Genomic DNA, 22,786 nt, shown 5'->3' with positions numbered 1-22,786 from the left:
GAGGACTTCAGCTGCTGAGACAAAATATAAGCAAGTGAGTAACACACTCCCAAACCAAATCACATAGGGAGAGAGTCCAACACCCCCCTTAGGGGCTTCATAAACTAAAAGAAAACATTCAGGCAAAAGTTTTCTAGTTTCTTACTCTACTTTGTTTGCTACATTGTAGACAGTAGGGGGTGTAAAAATAAAACCTCAAAACTTCTATTAAGGACTCTCCAATAAAAATGATTTCCTCTGTTACTCTCTGTACTTTCTGCACTCTATATTTACAAACTACTTCTGATAACACTTTTTACTGTGGCCTTTGCAGTAGCATTTCCCACCGGACATCCAAAAAACATGTCCATACAGACAAAATGCATACTCGGAAGATCCTGACTTGGGCCTCTGGATATATCTTTTTGTAATCTCTGGAAGGGATGTTCAGCTTTTGGTAACAGGTAAAACAAGAAGTGGTATCTTATAAAAACAACTGTGGAGAACCCTTGCTCTATCCCACGCTCATTTACTAAGGCAGCCATAACTGCTTGTGACTGATGACACGGTCCATGTGTCAAGCTGGAGGGAAAAGAGTGGCTGGCAGACATAAATGATCACCTTTTCCAAAGTCCTGTTTCATAAGAAGTTGCCCCCTGTGGACCACTTGTTCTTCTCATTCTGGGGTTCTTAAAGTTGAATTATTAATCCCAGCTATACTGGGCCAGAACTAGGGTGGAATCTGTGAGTTGCACAGACCCATCAAGTGTCCGGGGCTGTAAATGCAGCATCCTTAGTCACCTGGTCTGCTTCCATGTGTGAAAGTTAATATGGCTACCTCAGCAGGAACCTGGAAGGCTGAAAACAGCCAATCAAATTAACTTGGCATGCTTTATTGGTTTACCTGCCGAAGTAAAAACAAACTTCTGGCCCTTCAAATGGAACCAAAAGCTCTCTATATCTCGACTATCTATATAAATATACACTCTTATAGCTCACAGGCTTTGCTAAAAATGGAGCTCTGCTTCTTGAGCTGGGGAAAAAGGATCCAATGACTTTGAATACAGAGTATCCTTCTGGGTGATAAACTGCATACTCAAATCTACAAAAAATGTAATATCTGGGTCTTCAGGGAGTGTGTCCTGCACTGGGCTCACAGCAGCTGATTCCTTCATCATCAATGTAACACATGTGTCTTTTCCTTTGTCTCCAGCCTCCTCCAATAGAGGCAATAAGGTGGCTGGATTCAAATGTACGCATTTTTCATTGTTAGATTTGTACATAAACAAACCTTTCATTAGACAAACATTTAGTTAGCTGTATATTTGCTGCACAGAATGTCGGACCATTAAAAATTAAATGTTTGACCAAAACAATATCTAACCTTGTCTAATAGCACCTTTGCATTAAAGCCACAGCTCTGATATATTGGGGTGAACCCTTCATTACTGGGTCCAGCTTGCATAAATATATTACAATGGCTTGTTTTCTATCATGCTGTTTGTGTAAGAACTCCAGTTTCGTGTTTCAAAAGACAACTTTTTCCTGGCAATATTATAATAAATGATAACAATACCCTGCGGTCATGGAGAGATGCCCATAAATCCAAAATATTCTTCTGCTTATACCACTGTACTTACAAGGAAAAGGGGCACATCATTTCACAATTCACACATTCTGCTTTGGATTTCAAAAATAAAAATAAATAAAACAAAAGGACCAAGAATCTGTACGATGGACCAGAAAGCATCAAAAACTAAAAAACAACTGGCTGCAGGTGGAATCTATCCTGACAAGGTGTGTGGACTTGATGTGATGGGTCTGTTATATTTAAATGTTATTTTTTATTACTCTCACATCATGGACCGCACATCAAGTTATTATCAAAAACCTTAAAATGTCATCTTTGTAGAAAAACTTCTTATGTATCCCATCCATCTTGGCTTTGTTAAATATTATGGTAGCTTTATTCCAAATAACAACCTCATCTTAATCTTTTTTTCTCTCAATAAGGGCTTATTGTATAAATGTAAAATGACAAAATTGTTATCTTAATCTAAACTAATCTCATTTTTACAAATTTCCCCAATAACCTGGATTTCATTTCCAACCAAAGGTTGTTGTTGGATAGTGACATGGTTTAATATCTTACTTCTGGTATTTCACTTCCTGTTTGACACAGCCAGGTAGGAATGAAACACATCAAAGCTTTGTGATCAGAAGAACAATGCCTTGGCTCAAGCCCACCTGCTGTGACATGTGTGATTACAAGTTTCAAAGAGACCACTGCTGCCAAGATGTCTATTGAGATTTGACACAGGGCTAATAGAGATGCTGGCCCTGGTGGACAATATAGCATGCTTCCTGGAGAATGGGCAGACATTTGAAGGGATACCTCTTGGCAATGTATATTGGATAAAAGGCAAATGGGGGTGGCTACGAGTGGGCGTGTATGTTTGAATGAAAGGGACACACAGGTTTTTGCTCTTTCTCTTGGTTGCTGAGAAGCCTGCCGTAAGGGTGTCCCTCTGCCATCTTGGGACCTCGCTCTGACTGAGGGCTTGGGCCAAAATTCCATGTGGCCCAGACCCCCTTTATCATCCAGAACCAGCAGATGAAACCATGTGCGATAAGTATCTTTGATATTTCATTGTTGTTATATGTTGTAGAGATATGCTGTTTAGTATATTATATTCGGATTGTAAGCTATATGTAACATTGTAATACCCTTTTAGTACGTTTATGATAGTTTCCTAATTCCTTGGGAAATAAAATAAGATATTGTTTTACTAGCAGCACCGTGTGTTTGGTTTCATGGCTAACCTGGTATTATTGTGATATTAACAATAACATGTGCTCAGAGTTTAATAGACCAACTAATTATAGGGACTAGACAAATTAATACACAGATATAATATTAATTATTATATCGATTACTTCATTTGGCACCCAGAAAAGCGTGTGAATTTTATTTTTACACAGAATCCACAAAAACCTAATGTATTTTTGTCTTGAGTCCCTGTAAGCATAAATCCTCAACTATACCCAGAACTCAAAATCATCTCTAGTGTGGACAAAATTGGCGCTGGCTCGCAAATTCTGAAACCACGCTTGGATGGTCATGAAGATTCTGTGAAATATTTCATCAGGGAAACGTAAAACATGGTGAGATCTTTGGCTGATATATGTATATATGTTAAACATTTGTATCATTAATATATAGTAGGTGAGGTTGAAAAAAGACACAATATGCTTTAGGCCTGTAACCAGTCAAAGGTGCTGGCGAGTAAAAGGGCTGATCACCCTTGGTTAGAGATTGACAGGAATTACCATACATCTTTGAGGAAAAAGTGGGAGAAATATAGACTGTTATTTTAAATTTTAAATTTTTTAAATTTTTTAATTTTTTTTTAACCACGTGAGAGTGAAATAGCTTTGTTCCAATAGGAGATCAATGTGGCCTGCAACCTAACGGGAAGGCATTGATTGAGAGTCTGCCTTGTGTCTTAGAATGTGCCTTGCGTCTGGTAGGCTGTAGAACTACAAGTCACTGTTAGGTTTAAATGGCTTTGTATCAGTTTTTTGTTTGTTTGTCTTTGCATAGTAAGCAACTCTGGTAAAAACAGGTTAGACGAGCTTCAGTGTAGACTAAGATGCAAATGAGCATATCAATGGATATTCCCCAGAAAGCGTGTGTGGTAATCCTAAAAGCCATATAGAAACTACAGGACAAAAGTGCTCAGATACAAGGCAGTCGATAATGCCACAGTAAGTGTGGTGGGTCTTTTCTATGATTATGCAAAAGTTTAATGGTTTTGAATGATATCAGGTAAAAGTGGTAATGAATGAAGAATATTGAATACTAGAAGAGCGATTCAGTTTTTTTTTTTCGTGAGTTGTAAGAGCTAACAATAATTGAGTTTGGTTTATTACTCAGTGCAGTGTTGGAACGTTAGTACAAATAGAATTGTGTATTGTGTGGATTGTATGGTTATGAAATGGAACTGGTGTATACATATGTTAAAAAGTACGCTTCTGCCAATTATCATTTATGTGCAGATGAACCTCTTAAAAGCCAGTGTAATGTACTATTGTCTCAGTGTCACCAACATAATAGCAGATTATTGGGTAAACAGCTAAAAAAGAAAGTTAAAAAAGAAAGGTTGGCAAATGAAATTGCAGTGTTGCTCAAAATTAATTTTATATCTGAGCAAATGGAGGGGAACTACAAAGTGAAAGGCCTATATTACCATAAGGGTTTAAATAGGTATCAGTACCATCATCCCAAAATAGCAAGATCAAAGAAGATAAGAGGGCAGAGCAGTAGCCGCAGTTGCTGCTACTGTCAGCTAGTGTCTCCACCCCCACCAAGGAAAGAAAAGGGGGACTATTACGGCACTTAATATCGATATACAATGGTAAGTATAAGACAGAAGAAAATATAAAATGTTTTATAAAAATTTACTTTTAATAGAAAAAATGTTTATAAAAATACAATTCCGCATACAAATGCGATTATACACAACAACACTACAGATAACCATAAAAAAGGAGATACCACATAGTCTGAGCCAGTGGATTCCGCACAGTTTTAAATGGCAAGTGTGTGTCAACTTTTATTCTCGACCGGTTTCGCGGTTAACACCGCTTCTTCAGGAAAACCATATCTACAACGTGACATAAAATAGTTTTAATTTTAACATAGATATATGTGTATATCAGATTGTTGCAGCACAGTTCTTAACACAATATATCAAAACACTTCATACAGGACATATAAGAATAAGGACAAGCTCATCCATTCAGGAGACTCCTGTGGGCATAGAGGACCCCATATAATTCCCCCCACGGCGGACACAGGGGATGGCAGACAGCCTCTGATGGATAAATGTTTGATTAGATGATTATAAATATCACCATATTGTGACATCAAGGAGAGGTGTGCCCATGCCATGCAATTAAAATAACCCAAGATAGTGGTGTGTGGAGGAGAATGGAATTCCGTGGGAAGAGGGTAGGGTGGGGAGACGGGAAGGGGAGAAAAGGGGGGGAAGGAGGGAGGGAGGGGAAGAAGGGAAGGGAATGGAAGGAGCATACGGAGGGCGAGGGGACAGGGAAGAGAAAAGAGGGTAGGGGGAGAGAAGGAGGGGAGGAGAGGCAACGAGGGAAGGAGAGGTGAAAGGGTAATGGGGAAATGAAAGGAAAGGTGAAGGGTTAACAGGGAAGAGAAAGATGGGGGGAGGGGGGAAAAAAAGGGGAAGGGAAGGGGGAAAGGGGAGAGTGGGGGAAAAAAGGGGGGGGGAGGGAAGGAAAATAGGGGGGGAGAAAGGAGGGGAAGGGGGTAAGCGGGACTAGGGGAGGAGGGAAAGGAGAGAAAGGGAGGGGGGGAAGGAGAGGGGGGAAAAGGATAAAAGGAGTGGGGGGAGGAAACAAGGGGGGAAAAGGAGAAGACCCAAAGACCACCATCCATGCAAATACTGAGGGTTGTAGAGATTATAGCAAAAAAATGCACACTGACGGTGGCAAGGCTAACACTCACCAACTGAAAATTAAGGTAATATATGACGCAAGAGCTGGAGTTAGATGTAGGGGTTCATCCTATAAGATTCCCTCTCAAAACTAGGGGGGCACATCCATAGAATATTAGAAATTACATAGCCATGGATGGAGTGAGTTAAATATCAGGGATTGTAAACATATAGGATAATGAAGTGGGCGTCAAGCGCCACAGTCATGCAGAGCCACAATCATGCTTATCCATAGGATATTAGAGATTACATAGCCATGGATGGAGTGAGTTAAATGTTCAGGAATATAAGCATATAGGGTAGTAGAATGGGCGTCAAGCGCCACAGTCATACAGAGCCACGGAACAGGAGAACAGGCAGTCAAATAGCATGCAGAGGGGGAAAGAACACTACCTTGTGTAGAGTAATCCAGAGCTGGCTCCACGTCAGGAAGCTGTCCGGCTCGTACAGCGGCCATTGCTGGCCGCTATAAGAGCTCCCCAACCCGGAAGTCAGGGCACGCCAACGTAGGCGGTCCCTGACATCACCGGGTCTGTTCGCCCGCACTGCGCAGGTGCACATGGGTGTGCTACTGCGCAAGCGCGCGCTCCTGTCAAAGGGAAACGAGTTCCCAGACACGGAGACACAAGCAGCAAGCAGCTGCCAGGGCAAACATGCGTCTGCCACGAGGAGAGTAGGGGAGGAAGGGAGGGAACAGGAAACAGGAGAAAGGGGACACACATGAATGGACACCCCGAAGCCTTACAAAAATGCCTTATATGATACTGACTCGTTAAGACCAGGGGGGTAGTGGCGTTGAGTCGTTCGTTTCAAAGGGCCTCCTTTTGGAGTATCGAGCGATCCCAATCGCCACCCCTAGGGTTGGGTTGAACTACCTCCAATACCAGAAATTTGACGACCGAGTTGTCAAATCTGTGGTACAAGCCGATGTGTCGGCCAACACATCGGCTTTCCTGTTTCCTGTTCCCTCCCTTCCTCCCCTACTCTTTCCTCCCTGCCCCCTCCCTTCTCCCCCCTTTCTCATGGTGTTATTACTGATTTTTTAGGATGCTTCAATACATAACATGTTTACCTACCTGTGACCACCCTTGATATTGTTGGGACAAAAGGTCTTTAGTGACATGGGTAATTACTACATATTGTTATTTTATGTTTAGGTTTTTTGTGTTAACAATTGTGTTAATAGTCATTATTATTACTGTTGTTTTAAAAAATTGCTGTAAAAGGACAATCTCCCCCGCTCCTATCAGGACCTGTTGGTGTTTGTCGGGTCCCGGTTCTTCTCCTCATGGCGGACGCATGTTTGCCCTGGCTGCTGCTTGCTGCTTGTGTCTCCGTGTCTGGTAACACGTTTCCCTTTGACAGGAGGGCGCACTTGCGCAGTAGCACACCCATGCGCACCTGCGCAGTGTGGGCGAACAGACCCGGTGACGTTAGGGACCGCCTACGTTGGCGTGCCCTGACTTCCGGATTGGGGAGCTCTTATAGCAGCCAGCAATGGCTGCTGTACGAGCCGGACAGCTTCCTGATGCGGAGCCAGCTCTGGATTACTCTACACAAGGTAGTGTTCTTTCCCCCTCTGCATGCTATTTGACTGCCTGTTCTCCTGTTCCGTGGCTCTGTATGACTGTGGCGCTTGACGCCCATTCTACTACCCTATATGCTTATATTACTGGACATTTAACTCACTCCATCCATGGCTATGTAATCTCTAATATCCTATGGATAAGCATGATTGTGGCTCTGCATGACTGTGGCGCTTGACGCCCACTTCATTATCCTATATGTTTACAATCCCTGATATTTAACTCACTCCATCCATGGCTATGTAATTTCTAATATTCTATGGATGTGCCCCCCTAATTTTGAGAGGGAATCATTATACTTATCTGGCCAATTTTATTACTTTCTTCCCTATGATTTTTTATCTTTCTATATCAGTATCTTGTTTCAACATGAGACTGATTTCTGCAGTATGTGTCTGTTTCATTACTGACATCTGTAGAATAATCCTCTCTGTTGTAATGTATTGAGTAATCCTTATCTATCAATTTTCCCTTTGGCTATAGTGATCTCCTTGGGGCGCACCCACGGCCCTAGCTACAGGGGTGCTCAAAGTTATTATGTTCCTCACGGTATCTTATGATCCTGTTGACCCACGGTCTTATAGGATGAACCCCTACATCTAACTCCAGCTCTTGCGTCATACATTACCTTAATTTTCAGTTGGTGAGTGTTAGCCCTGCCACCGTCAGTGTGCAGTTTTTTGCTATAATCTCTACAACCCTCAGTATTTGCATGGATGGTGGTCTTTGGGTCTTCTCCTTCCCCCCCCCTTGTTTCCTCCCCCCCTCTCCTTTTATCCTTTTTCCCCCTCTCCCCCCCTCCCTTTCTCTCCTTTCCCTCCTCCCCTAGTCCCGCTTACCCCCTTCCCCTCCTTTCTCCCCCCTATTTTCCTTCCCTTTCCCCCCCCTTTCCCCCCCCTTCCCCCCTCCCCTTTCCCCTACCCTTCCCCTTCCCCAACCCCCTCATCTTTCTCTTCCCTGTTACCCCTTCACCTTTCCTTTCTTTTCCCCATTACCCTTTCACCTCTTCTTCCCTCGTTGCCTCTCCTCCCCTCCTTCTCTCTCCCTACCCTCCTTTCTCTTTCCTGTCCCTACCCCTGTCCCCTCGCCCTCCGTATGCTCCTTCCATTCCCTTCCCTTCCTCCCCCCCCCCCCCTCCTTTTTTCCCCCCTTTCCCCCCTTCCCGTTTCCCCACCCTACCCTCTTCCCACGGAATTCCATTCTCCTCCACACACCACTATCTTGGGTTATTTTAATTGCATGGCATGGGCACACCTCTCCTTGATGTCACAATATGGTGATATTTATAATCATCTAATCAAACATTTATCCATCAGAGGCTGTCTGCCATCCCCTGTGTCCGCCACGGGGGGAATTATATGGGGTCCTCTATGCCCACAGGAATCTCGTGAACGGGTGAGCTTGTCCTTATTTTTATATGTCCTGTATGAAGTGTTTTGATATAGTGTGTTAAGAACTGTGCTGCAACAATCTGATATACACATATATCTATGTTAAATTTAAACTATTTTATGTCACGTTGTAGATATGGTTTTCCTGAAGAAGCGGTGTTAACCGCGAAACCGGTCGAGAATAAAAGTTGACACACACTTGCCATTTAAAACTGTGCGGAATCCACTGGCTCAGACTATGTGGTATCTCCTTTTTTATGGTTATCTGTAGTGTTGTTGTGTATAATCGCAATTGTATGCGAATTGTATTTTTATAAACATTTTTTCTATTAAAAGTAAATTTTTATAAAACATTTCATATTTTCTTCTGTCTTATACTTACCATTGTATATCGATATTAAGTGCCGTAATAATCCCCCTTTTCTTTCCTTGGTGGGGGTGGAGACACTAGCTGACAGTAGCAGCAACTGCGGCTACTGCTCTGCCCTCTTATCTTCTTTGATCCAAATGGAGGGGAAGTGGGAAGCAGAGAGGAGTTGTCTCGGGGAGGACATAGAGAAAATCAGTGAAAACCTTCTAAAGATTGCAACAGCCTCCAGTAGTGAGATAGATGAATTGCGGGCTACAGCAGGCAATTTGTCAGAAAGAAACAGTGAGCTACAAGAACAGCTTCAGAGGTGCAGCATGGACTGTGATATGAAGAGCAAACTTTTAGAGTCATTACAAATAAAGTTGTCAGAGATAGAAGAGTTGGTTATGTCTTTAGAAAGAAAGTTAGCAAATGCACACTCCCAGCTTCTTACTAAAGAGCAATGTATAGTATCGCTCAATGAGCACAAAGGAACATGCCAATTGGCCAATATCTGCACAGTCAATGAGGAGAAGGGCTGTGATGAAACACATTCTGCTATTGCACCCATAGCTTCAAAACAGGATAACAGTTTGATTACAATCCAAGAGAGACTTACTTTGTGCCAGATTCTGGGTGAATTTAATGCCCTGGAATCACCAGTGAGTCTGTCCAATAAATTTGAGGCTCTAGTCCTTAAATTTCAATGAGTAATGAGGATGCATGTTCTCTTTTGAGAGCATGGCTACCAGGACCTTTGGCAGGCCAGTTATTTGCACAGGTTAATGATAACTTAACAGATGCAGAGGTGCAGAGGAAAGAGTTGCAGCGTATTGTGGACAGTCGTGATAATGGTATGAGTGATTTACAACGAATGAGATTTAGGAGAGGAGATGACCCAATTTTGTTTTGCAGTGAGTATCTTGCATTGTATACGAAAGTGTTCAACTGTCCTGACTTATTGGAGGATGATGCAAGTTTCATATACTCAATGGCCAATAAGTGTTATGTAAGCTATCCCACTAGAATGGCTCTGAGGAATGCTAGATCCTACCAAAATTTTGTCAATATCCTGCGAGACTTCTGTCAAGAGTCCAGTGATAGGGAATATGGGTCAAAGGCAGGTGTATCCGTAATAAGCAGAGGTACAGGAAGGGAGAGAGAGTTCAGACGTTCTAAATGGAATAGGCATGGACGTAGATTTTGTAAAGCCCTTAACATTGCTAGCATGGAGCAGGAAACCCCAGAATTACAGGGTGCCCAGGCAGCCATAATCGAGTTATCCTCCAAACATGCAAAAGCTGAATATGCAATGGTGGAGGTACCCTCCGCACATGCGCAGTGCTCAGCAAAGATAGAAGTGAAGCATGCAGAAAAAACAGACGCTCTTATTGCTGCAAGTAATGTTGCTATGACAGAAATCAATGGTGGAGATGTAAATAAAAATGCGATAACTGTGCTTGAAAGTGATTCGGGAGTTGAAACTTCTGATGACTCCTCAGATGATCAAACTGTAAAGTTTGGTTATTACAAGCATAGTAATCATAGTAATAATGTCCAGCAATGTGAGTTTTCAATGCCGTATGCTCAAGAAAGGGCCTATACAGAGAGACCAGCCCTCAAATGTTTTTTGTGTAAAAGGGGCGGTCACATCGCTAAGTATTGTTGGGCGGCGAATAATGATATCAAAAGAAGATTGCAGTACCCCAAAATGACCCCAAGGCATTATGAAGTATATTCTGCCCAATGGGGTAGCAACCCAAAGCATGGAGGCCATAATAATCAAACCCATTTCCCTTTAAAGACCCAAATGCGGAGACTACAGACTGAAAATCAGCAGTATGGAGAACAGTTACGTAGAGTCAAAATGGAGGTAGCCGCATGGTTATTCAAATGTAGCACTGGGGGAAACAATGTTAGCAGCACTTAGTGAGCTGCATGGATGCTCCTTGCCATATTTTATTTAAATACGACGCTCACATCTAAACCTTATACATAGCAAATGTTCCCCTACATTACAATTAATGGGAAAAGGCTTGGGGGACTTAAAAAGTCAATTGTCATGATAATTGTGTGTAATCAACGTCTTTGTGTTCCTTTTTCAGAGACTTTGGAAGAAGATAAAACTGGTTTGGATACTAATGTCTGTGTTTGTTTACAGGTTCTTCAAAGAGAGAACAACAGTGGGCACATTTAGCAAAACGGGTTAGGTTATGGTAAAGGCATAATCGATTATCAAATGGTACCATGAGCTCATTAATTAGTAATTGTTTGCAAACAATGAAAAAATAAGATAAACAATAGTTAGGCATTAAGGGTTTCAAGTGTTACAAGTGAAGTTACAAATGTTGTGATGAGGTACAGATGTTTTGTTTTTTTGTTTTTCCCATTAACTAATTGTTTTTCAGATGGAAATGAGCACTTACTCTTCTAAGGTGGAAAATCCATGGATGTCTTTAGTTAAAAGTTGAGTGTTTGTCATTGGTGGTTGTCTTGTCATGTTGTTTTTGTGTAATAATGGCCAGAATTTTAATTTCTTTTGTTATTAATTTTTAAAATGTTTTAAATATATTTTTTGTTTGTTCAGGTGGAGAAATTATTGTTTAGTCCACCTGAAAGGGGGCTAATTGGCTATTCCGTCAATTAGCAGCTGAATAGATGTCATGGGATATGTCCTGCAGCTGAATACATTTTGTTGATTTAAGTCAAGAGTTGTTGGTAGGAAGCCATTCTAGCTTCTGGAGTTCATTTTTTTTTCTCTTTGTTTTATGTTTATTCAGGTGGAAAAAGTTACAAGGTGTACGCTTTGTCCACCTGAAAGGGAGGTTAGTGCATAGGTCTGAAAGTACAGATAAGGCATTGTCTTTTTGAGACTTGAAATTTTGAATTTTTGAGAGGCAACGTTCACGTTCTTTTTTTTTAAAATTTTGATCACACCATGGGGATCCATTTTAGAGTGGGTTTAGCGTAAAGAGGTCATGGTTGTTTTGATAGTTTGGTCAGAGTTGCAGAAGCCAGGAATACTCAGTTCCTGGGTTCTAAGGAAGGAACTGTAAATAAACGTAGCAAGCGAGCAGATATTATGGATAAGAATTTGATTCTGCTCTTGTGTTTCAATTCCAGAGTCCTGGTGGAGTGAGATTGGAGAGGTCTCTGGAACATGGATGACAGATGTTCATCTGGTTGGCAGTTTGTCTGTGTCATACTACACCGCAAATTTGTTCTGATAAACATCAGGAGAGAAGGGACAAACGAAAAGATTCAGTTTAATACTTGTTTTTGCTTATGGACAATTTAGGGCTAATGCTAAATCTGAAGGGCTGTGCCATCAACAAGACTTGTGAAACATTTTTGATGGAGTCTCTCCTGAAGAATGCAAACATGCTATTAATACATGTGCAATGGGTTGGAGGTTGGGGAAGGAATATACACATCCAATCCATCAGAACATGAAATGTGAAATATATGTTTTTTTGTTGGAGGGAGGAATTGAAAGAAGAAAAGGTTTTTAACGTATGACATGTATTGACGTAAAGGAAGTAATATGGTGCAGGTATCCAGGAGACTGGCGCTTTTACATAATAAGGTGTCGGTTGGCCAGACTAGAGGTTGGCCAGGTGACACATCAATAGGGTGAAAATTTCCTTGTATGGGGGAGATACGCCTGGTTGATGTCTCACCTGAGAGGTTGAAACCCGGCACAGGGAAGGCCAGTGAATACACACAGGAGCATGCTCCGTTAGATAAAGGGAACAAACGCTGGCTACCAGGGTACATGCCTTCACCACATGGCGCTGCAACATCTCACAGTGGTTGATAAAAACCTATTACCCTATATGTGATGAGTATACACTGAATCAAGTGCGATCATTGTACCAGTGACTTGCTCCCAGAGATGTGCGGACACAGAATGAGGTTCACGCAGGGCGCGTATGTCTAAGGAGTAACCAGAAGAGGAGGGATGTATTCAGCACTATATTGGGGTAATAGGAGCTGGGATGGGTGTGTTAATGGGGTGGACATCGGCCTCCTGAGGAACAAACTCGCAGCCATAGCTTCAGAGAATAAGCGGGGCTTAGTTACTCAGAGAGATTGGTGGCATCCTTAATAACATTCAACAAAGTCACATGAATACCCAGGTTAAAGTGGTTCAAGATTTTGTCAACCATGTTGAGAGGTTGGTAGAGAATGTGATGGTATAGGACAGGAATCTGTCATTGGCTCTGGTGTGCACACAGTGGCAGGTGGAAGTGTCAACCAGCATTGAGCTGATTGTACAGTCTCCATATGAGGGACAGAGGCCTTATGAGTTAGCATCACCGCTCAGTAAGACTTTGCCAAACACGTCACTTACACTGACCCAAAGTGGTGGTCGAATGCTTGGATGGGCTGTACCAGTTTGGTTTGTGAAAGGTGTTATGCTGTATGATCTCAAATACAGAAGTGCAGACTCGGTCTGTATATTTGGTGGCATTAATGGGCTTACTGACGGGGGATTCTATCTTGTTGCGTTTGAGGCTAATTGCCCACATATGATCAAAAAAGCTGGAAGCTGGAGTTGATACTTCCCTCGGTCAGAAGCATGACCATGATGTCCTTTGTATGCCAGGTCAATACATGGTGGTGAACGAAAAATGTTGGGAAGATATTTCATTCTGTATTCGGGATAGAGGTATCATTGCTGGGAATGAGGCACCTGGGTATTATTTGGGACATAGACGAGTTTGTTTCTTTGTCGTAAAGAATACCAAATGTAAGGTTAGTCATGGAACTAGAGGGCTCCTTGAACCTAACCATAGGTAGAGGTGCATAGTATACCCTGGGCATGGTCTCTGAAATCCAGGCACAGGGATGGAATTGTGTGGGTTTCGTCATTGTTGCAGATTTATATGTGTTGTTAGACTTGATATTTATATAGAAGGGTCGCCCAATTATCTATGCAAGCTGGGGGACGAAGTGACAGTAGGGTCTCTGCGTACAAGTTAGAGACTTAGCTGCCAAGTCAGAGCCGTGCAATAACATTGAGATGCCAGAATTGCGGTAGGAAAGGCCATTGTGAGCGAACCTGCCTAATCCCGGCCCGTATCTACACTGAGGAGTTATAGGAGGTTGGGAGCGGGATGAGTAATCTGATGGGTCATAGGTATATATGTATATATTATGGTAATGAGTTTATTCATGTTATGGTATAGTGTGATAAGGTTGTATTTTAGGCCAGTAATATTGGCAGAAGGCCCTCCTCGAGACTGTATATCTGAAAGCTGGAATGTGTGCTGGTGAATGGTGAGTGTATGGACACCCCTTGCCTGTTTTATACCCCTTCATGAAGATGTTAGAAAGAAGAAGATACAGAATGGTGACATGGGAGCTGTCACGGAAGAATGATGTTGGTGTATCACCCAGTAGCAAAGCGGTACGTGTTGGGAAACACAGCACGTTAGGACCGTTATGGACTGTTCCACAGGAGTTGGTTCTGAGGCCTATGTTGAGAGGCGCAACATGCGTTAAGACATTTATGGACTGTTCCATAGGGGCTGTTTCTGCACATGTTGAAAAACACAACACGTTAAGACAGTTAAAGACTGTTCTATAGGTACTGGTTTCAAAACACATGTTAGGGAGAAAACAGTTATGGACTGTTCAATAGGAGCCGTGTCTGAAGAAGGGTGGTATGCGCCCTTTAGGCGCAAAACGGAATATGTTGGATAGTGACATGGTTTAATATCTTACTTCTGGTATTTCACTTCCTGTTTGACACAGCCAGGTAGGAATGAAACACATCAAAGCTTTGTGATCAGAAGAACAATGCCTTGGCTCAAGCCCACCTGCTGTGACATGTGTGATTGCAAGTTTCAAAGAGACCACTGCTGCCAAAATGTCTATTGGGATTTGACACAGGGCTAATAGAGACGCTGGCCCTGGTGGACAATATAGCATGCTTCCTGGAGAATGGGCAGACATTTGAAGGGATACCTCTCGGCAATGTATATTGGATAAAAGGCAAATGGGGGTGGCCACGAGTGGGCGTGTATGTTTGAATGAAAGGAACACACAGGTTTTTGTTCTTTCTCTTGGTTGCTGAGAAGCCTGCCGTAAGGGTGTCCCTCTGCCATCTTGGGACCTCGCTCTGACTGAGGGCTTGGGCCTAAATTCCATGTGGCCCAGACCCCTTTTATCATCCAGAACCAGCAGATGAAACCATGTGCGATAAGTATCTTTGATATTTCATTGTTGTTATATGTTGTAGAGATATGCTGTTTAGTATATTATATTCGGATTGTAAGCTATATGTAACATTGTAATACCCTTTTAGTACGTTTATGATAGTTTCCTAATTCCTTGGGAAATAAAATAAGATATTGTTTTACTAGCAGCACCGTGTGTTTGGTTTCATGGCTAACCTGGTATTATTGTGATATTAACAATAACATGTGCTCAGAGTTTAATAGACCAACTAATTATAGGGACTAGACAAATTAATACACAGATATAATATTAATTATTATATCGATTACTTCATTTGGCACCCAGAAAAGTGTGTGAATTTTATTTTTACACAGAATCCACAAAAACCTAATGTATTTTATTTATTATATCGATTACTTCAGTTGTCTAAACCAGTTTCAATATATCTATATTATTAATAAAATTGTTAAACTCATATTAGAAATGAATACTCATTATTACTTAATTTTACTTAATTTCCCTTTTTTTTAAATGCACTGTTTCCACTATCAAAGGATATTCAATTTGTGTAATACACGGTTAAATGTAACCTTCATTTTACCATGTCTGGAAAACAGATTAAAAAAATAATTGTGTTCACATTGTTTACAATTAGATTCATTAACCCGGCACATTTTGTTATAAATGTTTTGTCTGAAAAAAACGGAATTGGCATGGTGTCCTTCCAGCTTATCACTGACCTCTCATCCTAGGCACATTCTTTCAGGAGAGCACAAAGGAGGGGGTCACATCTGCGTGCATGACACACACAAGCAATAGAACTAAAGGACCCAGCATTCGCACACACATACACCAATATCTCTCTAAAATCGCTTACATTTTTCCCATTTGTACACAACACATGCATATCATTCTCTCACTTTGTTTTAATTCTCATTAATATTTCCCTGCCTAAATTCTGCTTTCCTTATTTTGTTCAGATATCCTTTATATCTAGCTTCTATGATCAGACGGGCAGCTAGAGTGCTCATCCCATCTTCCCTCTCTGACAACATATAAAGGATTCTGTTTTAACTATCATTTCTCTGTTTTGACTTTACTAGTTGTAGTGCCTGACCCCAAATTCATCCCACAACTTAACATGAAAATGTCCCTTTCTGTCTAGTGTTAATGTTACCCTTGATCCATCCTGCTCACATAGATAGCTGCTTCTCTAGCTGTTTACTCTGCATAATTCTTAGTCCCTGTGGACATTGGTGGTAATCCAGTTACCCATTGTGGATCCCTGTCCACTCTAACCATTAATCTAGGGGCTCAATATAGGCGGAACCACACCTTCGGTTCATATATAGCGCTCCTCTTGTGCTGGGCATTTTTGAGGGTCTCTTACCCTTCATTCCCTTACTTAATTCAATGCCCATAATGACTGGCCAGTCTTCTATCTTCTCTACGTGTGCCTATACCCTCTTGCCTCTAAACTACTTTATCTAGCAGATGTACTACATATACCTGTGAACAGCACTATTCTTCCCTTTCTTATCTGTAACACTCCGATGGACAGTAGACAGGGACAACATAACATATAACCACCAATCAATACAGTTCGATTAAGGAGAGTAAAATAGTTACCCTTTGTCCCAAAAATGCCTTACCGATCAAGGAAGTCTGATAACTCAAATGTAAGCAAAAGGCTTACCTCAGCCGGCTGATTAGCAGAAATTCCCGGATCGTCTCAAGCTCCTTGTTTCGGATACTCAGGGTCACCTGGAATCCCCTCCTAAGGCAAAGCTCGCCATGCTGACTCGGTTAAATTGATGATAGGCAACTCCTATCCTCATATTGATTAGTGGTTCCAAATGAATAACTACTGCAGTAGGGAACAGACACAAAAGATACTCTCAGCATCTTTCCAAATAACTGTTCTGCTTTATTATGACGCAATTGAAGGTTTTTATGCACATGATTACGTAGGTATCACATTAATATTACAATTGTACGTTTATGGTATCAAGGGGCGTTACATAGGCAGGCTAATTCTAATCAGGACTCGAAAGAATGTAAACATTTACTGAAAACATTATTAGTGCCATGTGCACAGTGAGGGCAGTGTGCAATACATACAAAATAGAATACAATTATATACAGAATGTACAAATTTCCATTACAATTACATAAGACCAATAAAAAAAGGATTTTTAATACAAAAATGTTGGCTTAGTGAAAACTCTGTTCATGTACAGTATAGTATACACTCAATACTTGGTTGGGGCTCCTTTTACATGAATTACTGCATCAATGCGGCGTGGCATGGAGGCGATCAGCCTGTGGCACTGCTGAGGTGTTATGGAAGCCCAGGTTGCTTTGATAGCAGCCTTCAACTCATTTGCATTGTTGGGTCTGGTGTCTCTCAACTTTCTCTTGACAATACCCCACAGATTCTCTATGGGGATTAGGTCAGGTGAGTTTGCTGGCCAATGAAGCACAGTGATACCATGATCATGTGACCAGGTATTGGTCATTTTGGCAGTGTGGGCAGGTGCCAAGTCCTACTGGAAAAAGGAAATCAGCATCTCCATAAAGCTGGTCAGCAGAGGGAAGTATGAAGTGCTCTTGAATTTCCTTGTAGAGGGCTGCACTGACTTTGGACTTGATAAAACACAGTGGACCAACACCAGCAGATGACATGGCTGCCCAAATCATCACGGACTGTGGAAACTTCACACTGGACCTCATGCAACTTGGATGCTGTGCTTCTCCACTCTTCCTCCAGACTCTGGAACCTTGATTTCCAAATGAGATGCAAAATTTACTTTCATCTGAAAAGAGGAATTTTGACCACAAGGCACTAGTCCAGTCCTTTTTCTCCTTAGCCCAGGTAAGATGCTTCTGCCGTTGTCTCTGGTTCAGGAGCAGCTTTATAGAAGGAATACGAGAGTTGTAGCCCATGTGCTGGATACGTCTGTGTGTGGTGGCTCTTGAAGCAATGACACCAGCCATAGTCCACTCCTTGTGAACCCCCCAAATTGTTGAATGGCCCTTGCTTCATAATCCTCTAAGGCTGTGGTTATCCCTGTTGTTTGGGCACCTTTTTCTACCACACTTTTTTCTTCCACTCAACTCTCCATTAATATGCTTGGATACAGCACTCTGTGAGCAGCCAGCTTCTTTAGCAATGACCTATTATGACTTACCCTCCTTGTGGAGGGTGTCAATGACTGCCTTTTGGACAATCCCCATGATTGTGTAACCTACTGAACCAGACTGAGAGTCCATTTAAAGGCTCAGGAAACCTTTACAGGTGTTTTGAGTTGATTACCTGATTAGAGTGTGACATCATGAGTCTACAATATTCAACTTTTTCACAATATTCTGATTTTCTGAGATACTGAATTTTGGGTTGTCACTAACTTTAAGTCATAATCATCAAAATTAAAAGAAAGAAATGCTGGAAATATATCACTCTGTGCGTAACAAATCTATATAAAATATGAGTTTCACTTTTTGAATTGAATTACTGAAATAAATGAACTTTTTGATGATTTTCAATTTTTTTGACTTTCCACCTGTATGAGGAAATTCCAGTGTCTATGTAATCCTCCTGCTCCCACTCCCAGCTGTGGTTACAGGACAGCTTTGTTGTGCCATTGTGTCAGTTCTCAGGAAAATGTGGGATTTTTCCATGCCTGCAGACTTCCTAGGTAGCTGCTTGAGCCGCCATTGGCTGCCAGATCCTGCCAGGCTCCGCCCACAGCTTTATCAGGCTTTCTTAAGAAGGTTTAATTTCCAGAGAATTGGGGAGGGGAGGGGGGAACAGTCACTTCTCCGGAGCTTGCTGTAGGTAATCAGTTCTCCACCATGTCCCATGTGACCTATGTGCTTCTGTAGAAGTCTGTGTTATTTATGATGTATTTTAAGACGATTATCAGTTCAATAATTTTTTATTGAGTTTTTAAAGGATAGATATACCAATCAGCAACATGAAATGGCAAATACAGACTAATTAAAAAAATGTGAGAACAGTGTGATCAGCAAATAACATAAAACAGTTAGTACTGGCATATAGCGTGCAATTCACATTGAGCGTACTATGAAGTTAAGCCTCAGATTTGCCCGGAAGACTATTTAGAATAAGAGGAGTGGAAGAAAGAAAAATTAAAAAGAAGACATTGTCAACGAAAGAGGGAAATTGCACCAAGAGGATTTATTTAGAAATGGAATGAAGGGAACTAGTGTGTATACCAGTGCACCCATGGGCCCCAGGCTTTTTGAGAGTGAAGGTGTGCTTCCCTGTTTGAAGACAATATTATCTCATAAGTGTAATGGGTTTGAATCAATTGGACTGTGTTCCCTATTGATGGAGGAGTGATAGACTTTCAAAGCCTGATAATTGATAATCTTGCTGCCAATAGGATGTGGGTAACTACGGTGTGCAGATGCAGGGGAATAGACTCTATAGAGGGGTTAAGCAAGACTAGGCCAGGTGAAGGAGTAATTGGGGATTGGGCAACATCAGAGATAAGACTGAAGATTTCTTTCCAGAAACTGTTTAGAAGTGGACAGCTCCAAAAGATATGAAATAGGAACCCTTCTTCTCCGCAGCCTCTCCAACATAGAGAGGGTAGGTGGGGTTTAAATGTGGAGATCCTCAATGGGGTCAGTTTCCAGAGAGAGGTGCGGTAGATTGTCTTCAGCGTTCGTTGCCACTGAACCGCAGTACGGAGAACAAAGGAGCCGGCGAAAGTCTCCGAACATGAACAGCTGTTGACGAGCTGTACATGGCGCATGCGCAATTAAGACTACATTGTGCCACACACACCCGCACGCTCCCAATGCTCGTGCAACTCTGCAAGGGGCAGATGCATACACATGCTGGGCAGAGCTCATGTGGCCTCTTCTGTATGCATCCGCCCCTTGCAGAGTTAAATGAATAATACACCCGCCCCTTGCAGAGTTGCAAGAGCAGAGGGAGTGTGTGAGAGCGTGTGGCACAATGAAGTCTTAATTGCGCATGTGCCGTGTATGGCTGATCAACAGCTGTTCATGTTCGGAGACTTTTGGCAGCTCCTTTGTTCTCCATACTGTGCAAGTGCTGCGCCTGCGCTGTACAGGGAGGACACTATCCGACGTGGGACTTTTCTCGGCAGAACACCGGAGATTAGCTACAGGAAGAGACCAATGTGTGTGTTGGGGATGGAATACAGGAAGAGATCAATGTGTGTGCTGGGGATTGGATACAGGAAGAGACCAATGTGTGTGCTGGGGATTGGATACAGGAAGGGACCAATGTGTGTGCTGGGGATGGGATAAAGGAAGAGACCAATGTGTGTGCTGGGGATGCGATACAGAATGAGACAAATGTGTGTGCTAGGGATGGGATACAGGAATAAACCAATGTGTGTGCTGGGGATGGGATACAGGAAGAGACCAATGTGTGTGCTGGGGATGGGATACAGGGGAGGTACCAATGTGGGTTCTGGGGATAGAATACATGGGAGAGACCAATGTGTGTGTTGGGGATGGAATACAGGAAGAGACCAATGTGTGTGCTGGGGATGGGATACAGGAAGAGACCAATGTGTGTGCTGGGGATGGGATACAGGAAGAGACCAATGTGTGTGCTGGGGATGGGATACAGGAATAACGGAAAATTGAAAATGTCACCTTTCCATAATTTTCCTTTCCTGGTGCCTACCCATTGCAGCATACCAATGGTTGCTCCGCCCTTGTCCAACCCTCAGGACCACTTAAGCTCTATAAAAAAAGAGCTGTTCCCCCCTCAGGTATTTTTTTAACTAGTCTTGAGAACCTTAAGGATTATGAAAGGGAGGGTGTTTGCTGCCATGGATAGGCACCAGAAAAGGAAAATTACAGAAAGGTGAGTATTCAATTTTACGTTTACCTGGTGCCTCCATGGAAGCATACCAATGGTAAATAACTCGCTTACAGGGAGGGTACTGCAATAAGAATTTTAATGAGATTACAGAACTGATAGTTGTAAGGTCTTTTTCCCAAAATATTGGGAAATAAGGACCTCTGGATCTAAGCTTTAGTGCGTCATGAAGGTGTTGAAGGAAGACAAGCTAGCTGCCCGGCAAATTGTCTCAGGGGAGACCCGCACCGAAGCTGCCCAAGAAGAGGCCATTCCCCACGTTGAGTGCGCATTGACCGCATCTGGGACTGGAAAACCACTAGCCCAGTATGCTTTTTGGATAAGCCTCATGATCCTGCTAGACATGGTCATCTTGGATGCTGCCATTCCTTTTTTAGCGCTCTTTGGAATAATGAATAAACGTTGATCCTTGTGGAACTGCTGTGTCAGCTCTAAATAGCACCTCAGGGATCTAGCTACATCCAATTCCTGCAGCTTTGAAGAGGTTAGATCCTCCTCGAAAGCTGGAAGAACCCATTCCTGGTTGAGATGGTAGACTGAAGGTACCTTGGAAATGAAATGGTGAATGGGCTGCAAAAAAACCCTGTCTGGGAAAAAGGTGATGTATGGCAATCAGGAAGGCTGCTTTCAGGGTAATATCTTCCAAAGTGCATCTTTTCATGGGTGCAAAGGGAGGGTTTGTTAGGGCATTAAGCACAACAGTCAAATCCCATTTTGGGTATAACGATTTCCTGGGAGGTCACAATCTTAAGACTGCTTTAAGAAGCGCTCTATGAGAGTGTTCAATGCCCACCGCTTGTCTGTTAGAGCTGACAAAGCTGACACTTGGACTTTTAGCGTGTTAAAACCCAAACCTAAGTCCAATCCATTCTGTAAAAAGAGTAGTACATTCTGGACCCAGGGTTACAGTGGATGGAAATAGTTGACCTCTGCTAGTTCTATACATTTTTTCCATACCCTGCAGTAGGTGGAATTGGTGGATGATTCCCTTGCCTGTAATAATGTTTGGATAACACTATGCGAACATCCTAATTCACCCAACCTCTTCTTCAACTTCCAGGCCCTCAAGTCTAGGATCTCCAGATGTGGATGAAAGAAATTGTCCTGAGATGGGAGGTTGTCAACGAATGGAAGGGGTAGTGGGTTGCACAGAGCCAGCTTGACTAGGAGCATGAACCACAGTCTCTTTGGCCAGTATGGAATGACTGTTGTCCATCTGAAGCAGTATGGACTTGCCTCTGAGAAAAGTTGCTAGATGTAATATTACCATCCATGCTGCTCTTAGTTCCAAGATGTTCGATACCACGCCTTCCGTAATGAATTGTCATCTTCCATGTACTAACTGGGTCTTGTAGTGTGCCCCTCCAACCCAACCGACTTGCGTCTGATGTAAGAATGGTCCACGAGATGGGCCCAAGGGAGCAGTGGACCAAAAGGTTGGATGGTCTTGTCTACCACCAGAGGCTGGAATTCATTGTGAGAGTGATCGGTATCATTGGCCCTAGGTGTTTCTTCCTCCACTGTGCTAGGAAACCTAATTGGAACCATCGTAGATGCCACCTGGCTCATTTTACCATTGGTATGCGTGATGAAAGGGATCCCAGGAGACTCAGACAGTCTGATGCTGACATGGATCAAGAGGGAACAGCTCTTTTTTTATAGAGTTTAAGAGGTCCTGTGGGTTGGATGAGGGCGGAGCAACCATTGGTATGCTGCCATGGATGCACCAGGAAAGACCAATGTGTGTGCTGGGGATGGGATACAGGGGAGGTACCAATGTGGGTTCTGGGGATGGGATACAGGAGAGGGACCATTGTGTGTGCGGGGGATGGAATACAGGGGAGGGACCAATGTGGGTGCTGGGGATTAGATACATT

Source organism: Aquarana catesbeiana, linkage group LG07 (genome assembly GCF_042186555.1).
Source record: "Aquarana catesbeiana isolate 2022-GZ linkage group LG07, ASM4218655v1, whole genome shotgun sequence".
NCBI lineage: Eukaryota > Metazoa > Chordata > Amphibia > Anura > Ranidae > Aquarana > Aquarana catesbeiana.
This window is presented reverse-complemented; position numbering follows the sequence as displayed.